At 42.0% G+C, this 13,125-nt stretch overlaps 1 long non-coding RNA gene across 13 annotated transcripts in view; it reads left to right on the top strand.

Moving 5' to 3' along the window:
- LOC134517284 (uncharacterized) overlaps positions 1-13,125 on the top strand; it is an 81,973-nt gene that overhangs the window by 12,344 nt on the left and 56,504 nt on the right. The gene's annotated exons all lie outside the window — the stretch shown is intronic.

Below are 13,125 nucleotides of genomic sequence, written 5' to 3'. Positions count from 1 at the left end.
ATACAGTACAACAGACAAATAATCTATCGGTGGATGTCCACTTACTGGAGTGATGCTGAACATTGATGTAGAAGAACAGGCTTCTTGACTCCCTCTTGAGAGTGTAGTAGTCAACAGTCTCACCTGTAATATCCTGTCCCTCAGGAGGGGGGAGTGAGCAGGATTCAGATCACTGGGGTAAGCACTCTGTGGTACCACAGTATCAATGTTTAGCAAATACTGCAAAAAACATGGACATAAGTATTCTGAAATAGCTAAAGCTGATCGATTGCATGTACATTTCTTGAAATTAAAATAGCTAGATGATTCTAGACGACATATAAGATTATAAAGAAAGGCCGTCAGTCACTGTGGTGCTTAAGCCTGGCTTTATGTGTACAAATAGGTTCAGCAAAATCAATAGGCTTACTTATGTGATTCTATTAATGTGTCTGCTTAAGTGTGTTGCTGGAATGGAGTCACATACTTCAAGCTACGGCATGTGAAACAATGTGCTTCAGGGAGAAAGCACAATCCCCAACAAAATTAATAGTACAAAAAGGAGGAGATAAAAATACGTGTTTGGCTATATGCAAGTCTGAAAGCCCAAGTTTGACAAGTGAAGCATATTGTGCAGTCGGACTAGTGTTTTGGCAGGTGGATTGTTGCTGACTTAGAGGTAGGTATTTTGATTCATGGCACAGTGTTCTGAATACTTTTCCACATTTTAGTAGGGAAAAAGATGTATAAGGACACTTAGGAAAACCTATTGACTACTAATATTCTGCTGGTGATGATGAAGCGTTGCTGGCTAGATACCATTAACATTCTGGTGAAAACTCATGTTTTTGCATCATGGAGCTGATAAAACAATAGCTAATCATTGAAAAAACCTCCATGTGCTCATACCAGATCTAGTTTCACAAGCAACATTCCTATGTCTTACAAATGAGCTGCCATGGCGTTGTGATTCCTGAACTATGAGAAAATGTTTTCTTTGGTTTACAGGTGGGTTAATATTGGAAATTCCTAAGAACAGTGCCAGATATTATTTGCTCTGATAAGGAACAACAGTTTAGTTTTTATCTTGTGTTTGGGATAAATACATCAGTCATCTACACTCAGATAGCACGGAGGTAGGAAATTTTGTAATGATCTTTAGGTTCTTTTTAATCTTCCTACTGTAGTTAAAGATAACTTTAGGCAGGTGTGAAATGTGATTCTTCAACTCTTTATTTTTTTTTCTTCCTCACGACGCATTAATTAGACCAGAGTTGTGTTTTAAAAAATATGTCTGTTTTTTACACTAATAGCTCAGGTACTACTCTTAAAGTCAACACAATAAATGAAGGTTTAGTTGGATTAGTGATTTTCAGTCTCATGAAAGTGAAAACTGAGCTATAGGAAAAGACTGCATGTCTATACTCCTAAAAACATGCAGTTATTTTAATGTTTAGTCTGGTCTGAGTAGTTGGGGGATCATTTTCTATGAATTTTATTTACTTTGGTTGGAACGGACCAGTGTCCCTCATGATCAACTTGTATGACTGGAAATCTTAAGGAAGATGAGGAGGTGCTCAGACTTTGTGGGGCTTTTACCCCTCGCTTCACCAGTAGCATGATTTGTCAGGCTTTTTCCTCAGCAGGTGGCCCATTAGGAATATTCCTGCAGCCTTTAGTCAGGCTGTATCCCACTAGAGCAAAGCCAGAGGTCTGTAGGGTAGTAAGTGAATTCTGTTCTGGTAGGGATTGAAGGACTTGACCCAAGGGGGTGGATGCCTGAGAAGTGACTGCAGGGCTGTGACTGATAAAAAGGCAAGCATCTCAGTAATTGGCTTGCTTATGAATAATTGTCATTTAGTATGTTTTGCTACCACCCATGGCTCAAACCTCAGAACAGTTGCAGTAGCTGGAAGCTAAATATAAAGGACCAAAGCAGTGGCTTTCAACGTGCTGAATTCAAATAGAAATGCAGCACGAAGTGACCTGTGGACCTTCATCTTCCTTGCAAGATGAATGCGTGATTAAAACAAAAATTAACCCAGAAAAATACTTAGTGAAGAACATACTGTCACTGACCTGGATTTACACACTGACATAGTACAGTGGGAATAATCCTTGACAGTTTATGTAGCTTTTAAGATGATGTAATAAATTTTACAGTATGAATATGAAATATTGTTTAGTTTACAAATGTGTTCCTCATGTTTTTTTCCTTAGCGGTTCTATGAATTCTGGTTCATTGTTGTGAATATATCCTTATTTTTCCAACTTGCTGTGAAGTATAATGTCTAGAGATTCTTTGGGCAAGGCATGGTATGAAAAGACATTGTGTTTACAGAGTTTGGGTCTGAGTGCCCCTGCGAGTAAGAACATGGGACTGGACTCAGTTGCTTAGTCAGATGTATCAACAATGTGCCAGTGTTCTGTCTGTTAATTGTAGCCTCGTGTTTATCCAGCATTACAAGGATATTGCATTAAAAAGCAATCTGCAATTTATAATTAAAAAAAAACTTGAAAATGATTTGGTACATTTTTGTTATCTTATGTAAGAAACATGTCTTTTTTCCCCACTCTGACAAATGAAATAAATAAGCTGTTGCAGGAGTTTTCTGTAGTGCTGGAAAGTAAACGTACCTCTAATAGTTTATGATGGCTTGAAATCAGCATTGGTAGAATGCCTAAAAATTCCTGCTTCCTGTTGAAAGCACATTCAGCACACTGGGACGCATTTGTCTGGATGTGATATGTAGAAAGTCTACTTCTTTTTCTATTTACACTAAATTTTCAGTGATTCCTGTTATTTCAAACCACATACGCCCACACAGCTATGGTTACTTGGAATCTGTCTTGACTGGAATATATCAGGAGTAATTGGGTTGGTATGCCATCTTTTGTTGATAATTGGAAACTCTTGGATCTGACAAAAGAAGTTAACAAATTCCCTGTACTTAGCCATATGTTTTAGAAGTTCTTGCAACAGCAATTTTCAGGTCATTTGTCTAGCTGGAATTTGAGAAGAAACATATGGCTACTGCTTACGTCCTGCCTTAGTATTCTTAAGAGTATTATTTAATAAACAGAAACGAGCTTATTAGCTGGTAAATTATTCATAGACCTAGCTGGAATTGTACCACATATGCACAGGGACTCTTGAAAGGGGCTTTTTTAATAGCCTACATTTGGAATTGCCTGGGCAGAGCCGTATTTGTCTTTTCAGTAAGACAAATAAAACACTACAAAGCCATTCATCTCAGTTAAATCAAACTGTATGGCAATTTCACATTAAATAATTGTCATGTGTGATTAAGAATACAAAAAATTTGCTAATAAAGAAATCATGGCTTTAGCTGTAACTTGCATTCTGATAAGCTGTGTAAAGCTATCCTTAGAGTCAAGTAATTAAAGTGCTCATATGCATAGCAAAGATGACTATTTTTTTTTTTCATTTAGTCGCTACATCTGCTTTAAGGCTATTCCAGATTTCAGTTCCAGTGGTCCTTCGTATTAATGCTAAAATGTTCTCTGGTGCCACCTAGTGGTAAAATTATTCAATTACTTTAAAGTGAGACTAAAGAGTGGGTACCCACATTTATTATTGCACTTAGGTCCATCAGGATCAGTGCTGAGGCATGAATATATGTATAATAAAAAAAATATAGCTCCTGACTCAAATTGATTCCAGTCAAAATATTTCACTGTTAAAGGAAAAAGTACAGTAAACCCTATACTACTTCCTTTAACTGTTTGAACTGAACTGGTTTTTAAACGGTTTGGATATGAGCCTGAACCAAACCAACCAGGACTGAAATCAAAGCTGCATTCTGAAAATAACCCATAATTCTGTAAAAGGCCAAATGAAAAACACAGTGTGCTGTTCACCCTTATTCTATTGGGAATACAAAATTCAGATAGGGATCTGTTGTGGTTTAACCCCAGCCAGCAACTAGGACCCGCTGCTGTTCACTCAATTTTCCCCCACATTCCCTGACAGGGTAGGGAGAAGAGGGAGGAAAAAGGGGAGGCGGGGAACCCAAAACCTCATGGGTTTAGATAGGCAGCTTAATAGAAGCAATGGAAGAGGGAAAATAATGGTAAAAGAATATACAAAATAAAGTGATGCAATATGGTTGCTCTTACCACCCAGTGATCAATTACCCAGCCTGTCCTGAGCAGTGATTGCAGATTCCTGTCCCCTGGACACCCACTAGTTATATACTGAGTATGACGTCTATGCCATGGAATATTCCTTTGGCCAGCTGCTCCTGTCTATGCTCCCTCTCAGCTTCTATGGGAGGCTGAAAAAGTCCTTGACTTAATATAAACATCACTTAGCAACCACTAAACCAATATGTGTTATCAAAATTATTCTCATACTAAATCTAAACCACAGCAGCTACTAGGAAGAACATTAACTCTATCCCAACTGAAACCAGGACAGGATCCTAGGTTTGTGTCTAGCTTATTTTTTTCCTGAATTCTTGCCACAATGCTGTGATTTTCTGGTCCTGTGTGATTTCCAGCAAGCAGAAGGATGCCTCTCTGAACATGGGGAACATAGCATGGATGCGTGGCAATAAGGCCACTCATTTTACACCATCTTCATAACCTCTGAGTGTTTCAGAGCAGTTGTGCTATCTGCACAGTTGGTAGCTCTACATTCAATGCGCTCTGCAGGGCAGACAGTGTGCTGGAGGATGTGTGAAGGGACCCTCTGCAGCAGCTGAGGGATGGTACAAAGTGAGAGAGGCTGTAAGCCAAAACAGATCGAGAAACGCTGCAAAGTCTGGTGAGACACTTGGAGGAGGTCAGGTTCTTGTAGATGAGTTATAGCCTGGAAGCCAGTCTCTTTACCTGCCCAAAGTAAACCTTAAGAGACATGGATCTGCTCCTTCCTGTGTGAAGGCTGTGGGTAATTCTTTATAGTTTCCTTCCTCTCATGGACTTAAGATTTGGTATTTCCATTATTTTTCATATTCCATTTGCTTACCTTTAAACACACGTTAGCAGTGGGACGCAAGCACATTTACAATTTTAACATTGGATGTCATTGTGCCTTGCTGTGACAATTTACATACTTTTCTTGGGGATCGCGTGGGGAACTGTATTATTATGGGGGGAGAAAGTAACTTCCGGCTGTAAATGAAGTAAAAGTGTGTATGAAAGTTTTGCTAAAGCCTGTAGAGAAAGAAACTGTAGTGGGACAATAATAGATGTAATTCTTTATGCTTATAAGAAGCTAGTGGGAGGGACAGTGTAGCCAAAGGATGTTGCAAAAGAAATACTTAAAGGAATTATTTCTCAATCCTCTGGAAAAGAATGTTCAGTATGTTTTGACTGATCAATTCTGCTATCACGCATTTTCTGAATACCTGGTTAAGATGAAAGTAATAGACTTGAGGCAAGTAAACAGCAACACCCTAGAGACGAGGAACAGTTTTATCCAAATAGCTGAAATATTAGGTTTGCTGCCAATTTCTCAAAAGGTTATTAAATAATGTAATTGTCAGTTACTCTAGTCAGAGCTAACTGTGCATAACACAATGTGAGCTGCTGATTTCCTCTCTGATGTCCTGTTTTGAACTATAGATTTACGGTGGGTTTTTTCATGTTCTGAATCACATTTCAATTCCATCTTCAAGTTCTTTCTTCAAGAATAACTACCCTTGCAAACAAAAACTATTTGCATGAATAGGAGTTCTGATATCACTTTTAGAGAAGTTTAATTTCAAAGTGAAACCGTATGCTTTTTAGCTGTAGAATAGTTGTATTTTGGGGTTAGAAGTTACCGTTTTCTTTTGTAGCTAATTAAATTCTATTCTGGGAGGAAAAAACACCACCTTCTTTCTCCCAGGTATTTGAGAAAGTTGAGCATCAGTACATGTGAAGAACATGGATAAAGTAGTTGCTATAAAAGTAGCTTTTCCTTTGTATAAGCAAGACTAGGGAGGAAAATATTTTGGGCCAAATTGTTTGCAGATGTAACTGTTGTGGTTTCATTGAGTTACGGACAGATTTTTAAAAGATTTTGTCCCAATAGGAGATAATATGTGCAAAGCACTTATGATGGCCTAGCCAATTTGTGGGTTCTCAGTCTAAGCTGAGAAATTGGCACTACGTGCTTTTGGAAATCTGGCTTTCAGAGGACTGTGCCACATGACAAAACCAGAGGTTTTGGCCCACTTATGAAACTAACTGCCTGAATACAAATCTTTGGAATTTTTTTTAGGCCAACCCAATAATAAAATTGTGTTTCCTTCTTTGAGTTGTAGATAAAGAAAGGAATCCTCAGTGGGTGTATTGTTGTCCTCAAAGGCACTGGTCGCTGAAAGTAGTGCTAAATATTCATCCCCTCGTTGGTTGGGATTCTTCTGTATGAAAAAAGGGCAAAGGATCTTCCAAATTAAAACTTTCCACTGTATACAGTAAAGCATCCAGAGGCCTCTCTATTGTCATCATAAGCAAACTGTTCCTGCTCTCATGGTCCTTCACGAATATGCAGCTGACAATCCATAGTCGTGGGTACTGCCAACTCCAAATGCTTAAAAATCATGAAACTGGTCTCCAATCATGACATCGAGATACTGCTAAGCCACGTAGCTCATGCATACAACTACTTTTTATGTATCAAGAATGGGAAAAGGTGAAGTAAGGAATTAACTCCCTAATTTTAGGGGGTCAGTGGGTGAAGCATTAGGAGATGATGAACCCTTGGCACAGCTGCAGTGAATAGCAATGGTTCTGCTTGTCCCACAGGACTAATTTTATAACAATATTGCAAGCATTCTGGAAACAGTGAGAGGCAGCAATGCCGTGCGTGTTCTTGGTAGCTTTGTTAGTTCCTGAAATTATGGGAAACTCAACTCTGACCCATCCACTCTCTTCAGTCTCCTTTGTACTTTTTTCATTTCTGAAACATCTTCTGAGTTACATTTTTTGGCAAGTTTTTCCAGTCTGTGCTCATGGCTAATTTCTTCCAAGACAAGTTCAATGGGGTTTGAAAGCAAGGATTTGTTAAGGAGCCTTGTGAGTGTGTGGAGAGAACTCCAGCTCCCTTCCTTAGTAGTGCCTAGAGCACACATTGTTCAGGGATGACTTGATATCTGTACAAATTCATATACAGTTGTTTGCAGCACAGGTTTTATGAAAATGAAGATACAGATTCCCACTTCTACATCTTACAAATGTACTTAGTATATCATAAAGTTGTCAGTTATTTGCAATCGGAAGTGTTGATTTTAAATAATTTTCCAACCAGATGGCACTCATCCTCAGTGGCCTTGAATCCTCCTTACCTCACTGGTGAGGCCTGGGAAACCATCGAGTTGCTGCTGTGCTACTCAGGGGTACACCTGTGAAACTCTCCACTGGGACATGGCGGGAAAGTTGCTTTTCTTCACCCCCTGTAACTGAGAGAACCACTCAAATAGCTGACAGACTTTCTAGTTATTATGTCTGTGGCCTTGGAAGAGACAGATCATGCCCTAAGCTCATAGTGGAGATGCATTGAACCTGTTTAAAGCCATTGCCAGGCTCCTCAGGCCTCCACAGAAAGTATAGGGGCCTACACTGGTACTTTCTATCTTTAAATTGGATGTTTTTCTCAACAATGGTACTACCTTAGCCATGCCGTACTGCTTTGAGTGTTGCCAGGCTGGTTTTGACCTAGGCCTCCCAAAAGAAAATGAAAAGCAGAAGAGCTAGGTGTTGCCTATTTGCTTCAAGTTCCTGTTTCGGTTTTGTGGGTTTTTATGTAGCTGATCTGTTAGATTTGAAATCCAGGTCTTACAGCACATTATCTTAAGAGTGTGCTCTGTGTAGGCATTTTCAGAGGCTCTAAAGGAGACTTAGAGATTGAGCATTTCCTTAGAGTCACAGTCTCGGTACAGACAATACGCTGCATGCTGAGCTCTCCTCATTGTGTGAGTCACGAGCTACAGGAACACTAAGGGCTTAGTGGGTGTACACACTGGCACTGAATCTCGGAGACAGAAACGAATCAATAGTGAAGCTCAATCAAGCACAATCTTCCTTTTGCTGGAAAGAGAATGAAAAAGTGATTGGTATCACAGTTATCGCTGTGGTGCTGTTGCCTGGAAAATGCTGCAGGAAGGGCCAGGACTGACGTATCCCACTGGCAGCCTCGATCAGGGCTTCTGCAGAGCCCTGCTGAAAATGAATGTCATTCTGGAGGAATCCCTGCCCAGGCAAAAAGGCTTCCTGAGTAGTAGGTAAATTACAAAAATGGGAGCCAGATGCAAAATGTGGATCCAGGCTGGGCCCTTTTCTTTCCTTAGAAGCTTCTAACAAACTCAAATTTTACTTCATTACCTTCAGATTCTTCATGCTTTTCTTCTGCTCCCACCCTGGCCTCTGAAGGTCTCGTGTCTTGCTGTGGTCTGCTTTCAGAGCAAATTACCATAGGAGTCTGAAACAAGCCTTTTAAACTGAGCTGCCAGGTCACCTTCTCGGAGCCTCTCCTGTGTCACTGATACCACTACCTGCAAAAAGAAACAGCACGCTCTGGTGCGGATCTCCTCGATCTGCTCTCCTGTCAGCCAGGGACTTGTTCAAATGCTTTCGTAAGTTTGAGGTCAAGGAGCAGCATTGCAGAGAACTTTTCCCAGAGCAAAAGTGGTATAGGACAGGGTATACAGTTTTCCAGGGATGGCTCTTAGTCCCTGTAAGCAAATCCTCAGCCTCTTGCAGAGGCCACAAAATCAGTGACCAAAAATCACTGAAGAACAAACCCCTGATAAATTGGGAAATGTTGCCCATGTCCCAGAGTAATGGTGGGACACCCAGCTCTGATGGGAGGTAGGTCGCTGCCAAGTATTGTCAGTGAGATGGGAAAGTAATGTTCCAGAGAACCTCCCTCAGGGCAAGGGCACTACAGGAGAAGAGACAGAGTGGTCGGGGTTGCCTGGGATCACAATTTGCTGGGCAGATCGTGTTTGAACTCCCCACTTCAACCTCATCAAATCTGTGATTGTCCTTGGCACCGCTGTATTTCTCTGTTTCATAGGAGCTTTGGTCCCTTCAGTGATAGCAGTCTTGAACCTCTCAGGGGCACTGGGAACACTGTGGTGTTACAGTCCTTTCAGTAAGTGCCTGTCTTTTTTTGTTCCTTAGCTGTCACTTTTTATGTCCTTTAATTTTAAACAAAACCGAAAAAAAAAAACCAAACCCAAACTTGGAACACTTCAAAGACTAAAAGAAAAGAAAACGTAAGCTCCTTGGATTTTTCTTCTATCTGTTCTGCCTTAATAATCTTATCAGCAAGATGCTTGGCTTGTTAAATTTGACGAAATATTTGCTCCTGATAAGCCTTATCAAGTGAGCTCTTCCTGCTTCTCATATGGCCTGACAGTGCCCTCTCGTGCTGGCGGGCCTGGCAGCAGCGCGGCCTTTCGTGTGCTGCCTGGGATGGATGCTCAGCCGTCTCCTGGCAGTGCTGGCTGCTGGAGCGCCAGCAGCGCAGGCCAGCAGCAGTTGTTAGCCCAGCATCCTCTGGGCTCATCCTCGAGTTATGTCATGCTTCTTTGCTGAAGAATGCAACGCAGGAGTGTGACATACTTATTGTTTGCCTCTTCTAGTAAATTTACCTGTTTTATACAATGCTGTTTCTCAATATTCCTTGACAGGCTTGCCTGAGAAATACCTGTTGTTTTGCAAGAGAAGCTCATTCACCTGTCTGCACTTTGCTGCACTGTTGATTTCTCAATTCAGCATGTGCGGAAGAGGCAACACTGATGAGCAGCCATGCATCTTTTGTTCACATTCATCCTAAATCTATTTTGGTTTGCTTGGGTTTGTTACATTGATGAATGAGTGTTCAGCTGCCAAGTCATCCATTTTTCTCTAAATGCCAGAGAGCTTCAGTTGCTTTCCCAGCACCTGAAAGCCTTTGGCATTTTGGGGTCACTGGTTTGGACTTGCTGTCAGTGCTAATATTATTTGATTCTCAAAATCAGATTTTAAGCCTTGTGCAAAGCTACATGTGACCAGGATTTTTAACTGCAGTGTCCATGGTTCATAAATTCCACCCGCTAAAACCCAACAACTAATAGTAATGAAGCCCAAAGTGGGGGTGATGTGTATACATGTAAACAAATACATCATTTCTGGCTTTGAAAGCAATTTGTGAGCAAGATTTCAGTCCAGCACCTGGGGCCAAAATAGCAAGACTATTTTTAACATGTTGCTTAAGCTAGAAGCAAGTCTTCCAAGTGGGAAGGCATTAGCCAGAAAAAAACATGCAAAGATACAAAGATGAAATTAAAGAAACAAACCCAAACAACAACAACAACAAAAACCCCACAAACCATTTTGCTCAAAGCTGTGAATGCATCCCTGAATGTATTTGTGGGCAGATAGGGAACAATTTCTAAAAGACTACCAGGTCCACTTTGGAGAGTATTTACATTTGTTAGGAAACTCAAAGTAACAGGGAATTAATAAATAGGCTGTTAAATACAGAAGGAAAAAGGAATGACAAAATAGATGATTCTCAATGTCAGTTAAATATTAACTCATAAATGTCATAAGTCCTTGAACTCAGTGTCAGAAACCTCCACGCTGGTTTTAGGTAGCAGTGTCTTTCAAAGCATAGAACTTAAACAAGCAATTATTACTGTCTTAAGTTAAGTTTCAGAGTTTCCAGCAATAGTAGTTGTATGAAATACTGGAAAGTGATGCTGAAGAGCCTCTTGCTGTACTGGTTTGTGGCTTACGGATATACACAATGGCAAACTTAGAAACCTGTGCTTTATTATTTCACTGTTTCAGATATCTATACCTCAGTTCCAGAATGCAAGTGGTGATTTGTGAGGCTGAGCTGACAGGGAAAGGAGACGAGGATATGAAACCCATTTTCTCTTATTATTTGACCTTTCTGGTTTTGGTACCTCTGACCACCACTTCCCATGTGGAAGGATGGCTTAGCAATGGGAGCAATTCTGTAAAAATGCTGGGAAGAGATGCATGGCCTCAGGCTTTGATCTCAGCTGTGACAGGGCTTGAGATACGATAGCTGGAAGCACACAAAAGCTGGGACCCACTAGTGAACACCAGGAAAAATACTTTGGCCCGGTAATGATGTTGAAGACTTACTTTATGTGATCCACAAAAGCAAAACATTGCTCTTGAAATGTTCTCTGTGAAGATGTCTGTCTGCACTTCCGATGTGACTCACACTCAGCGGGGATGGGGAGCAGATGGGAAGAGCTGATGACAGCTTAGGACAGGCTGGACTGAAGGAACTGAGCTTCCCTAGAAATTCAGCAAGAAAGACTGCAGAGAACATGAAGAAAAAAGAGGTAAATGTGGCTTGGGAAATACTTATGGTCAGACTGCAGTAGGCCAGCACAAGTCAAGTGGGAGGGAGAGAGAAGATGGAAAGATGCCAAACAGCTTTGAAAGAGCAGGGCTTGTGAGTGCTGAAGACAGGGAGCTGCACACGTGAGCAGCTGGTAGGGGTAGGAAGAGCAGCAATGGTGTAACGCAGCACCTCTGGTTTTGTTGTGGATAAACCTCTGACACTTCACTCCCAGGACAGCAGTCAGCGAAGTGACACCCAACTTAAAAAGCAGTGCATCCGACGGCATAAGCAGGGTACGGGCATGAGTGAACTGAACACAGGTTTGCAGTCTGGTGCACACAGGCAGAATCACAGTGGAAAGATCAACGTAGAGGAATATTTCCTGGAATATTCTGTGTTACAGACCATGGCTGGCTGCACACGTAAGCAAAGTGGGCTGCTACCTGGAGGGCAGGTTGCCTGCTCTGCTTATATTAGAGGCAATGGGTTTTGACAGAACAGCATGTTCCTCTCTACAGCCAAGCTCTCCCTCCTGTGTGCTGATGGGGGGACTGGTATGTGTAGGTGGCAGCTCCTCCTGTGAGCAAGGGACTAGCATCAGCCCTCCCGGCAGCAGCAGTAGCCACTGCTCTGCTTGTGTCACAGCTTGGGCTGCAGGAGCAGTAAGTTGTGGCCTTCAGAGCTCCCCACTGGTTTCTGCCTCAGACATGTGGCAATGGCCAGGGAGAGGTGGAGGGAAGAGGAGCTGGGAGGAGGAGAATCTCTTGGCTCTTCTCCAAGTCCCCCTGAAATATCTGCTGACCTTGAAACCTGCACTTCCTTCCCTCCAGATTCTGATTAACTGTCAGTTAACTTAGTGCTCCATCAAGCCTTTGCTTATGTATCCCCCCGACCGCTCAGCTCTCTTTCTGCCTTCTCCCAGACTCCCCTCCTACCCCTTCCTCAGACCTCTTGGCTACAGCCCTAAACCAAGGTTTTGCTGAGAAGCCTAAAGCCAGTTCTGTTCAGAAGCCTAAAGCCAATATCTGTGAAAGATATTCTTCAGTAGAAGCGCTGGTATCAGGCAAGGTGCCAATGTATCTTACTCTTCCAAGTGACATTTTTGTGGCGTTTGTGTACAGAGGGCAAAAGCAAGGGTTAATGCTCTGACAGGCGAAGGGCAGTGGATTAAGAGTATATAGTATCTGCGGTTAAACAGATCTTCCTGTTCCTCCTCTATTATTATTATGGTTGTTATTACAGTCATTTGTAGGGCATCTAAGTGAAGTTCATCCAGAATATAAATGCCTGAAATTGAGGAGCAAGGCAGAAGAAAACATTAAGATTTCCAAGTAGAGATGACCTCTGTTGCTCTTTGAGCTCAGACTATTTTTGGCAGGAGCAAAATGAAGAGAAGGCTTGCCTTGGAAAGAAGGCAGCGCAGCTGCCAGCCCCTGTAATTAGCCAGCAGGCTCGCAGAGTGCGGGGAGGAGGTCACAGAGCACACGGCTCCTGCTGTGGCACTGCTCAATCCAGAATAGCGCCTGCAGGAGTGGAAAGCCTCGCCAAAGCCCAGATAGTGCAGCTGATTCCATGCAAGGCCAGAACCCTTCTTCTGGGACTAATGAGTCTGCTGATGGCTAGCGTGCACCGTACCGGGTGCACAATGCTGGCAGGTCTTTGGAGGAGGAAATATATCGTCCTCTGTGCGCACAGTGGATTGATTCAGCCCTTACCAAGTGCCTCCAAGTGGGCTTGGAGGTAGTAGTTACTCAGAGTAAACCAGAACCTTGATGGCCCTGAATTGCAAGCGAACTTCTGAAACGTACAGTAATGGAATTAATCAT

Source organism: Chroicocephalus ridibundus, chromosome 6 (assembly GCF_963924245.1).
Source record: "Chroicocephalus ridibundus chromosome 6, bChrRid1.1, whole genome shotgun sequence".
NCBI classification, from domain to species: Eukaryota; Metazoa; Chordata; class Aves; order Charadriiformes; family Laridae; genus Chroicocephalus; species Chroicocephalus ridibundus.
Note: the sequence above shows the minus strand (reverse complement) of the source record. Positions and strands in the feature narration are given on the sequence as shown.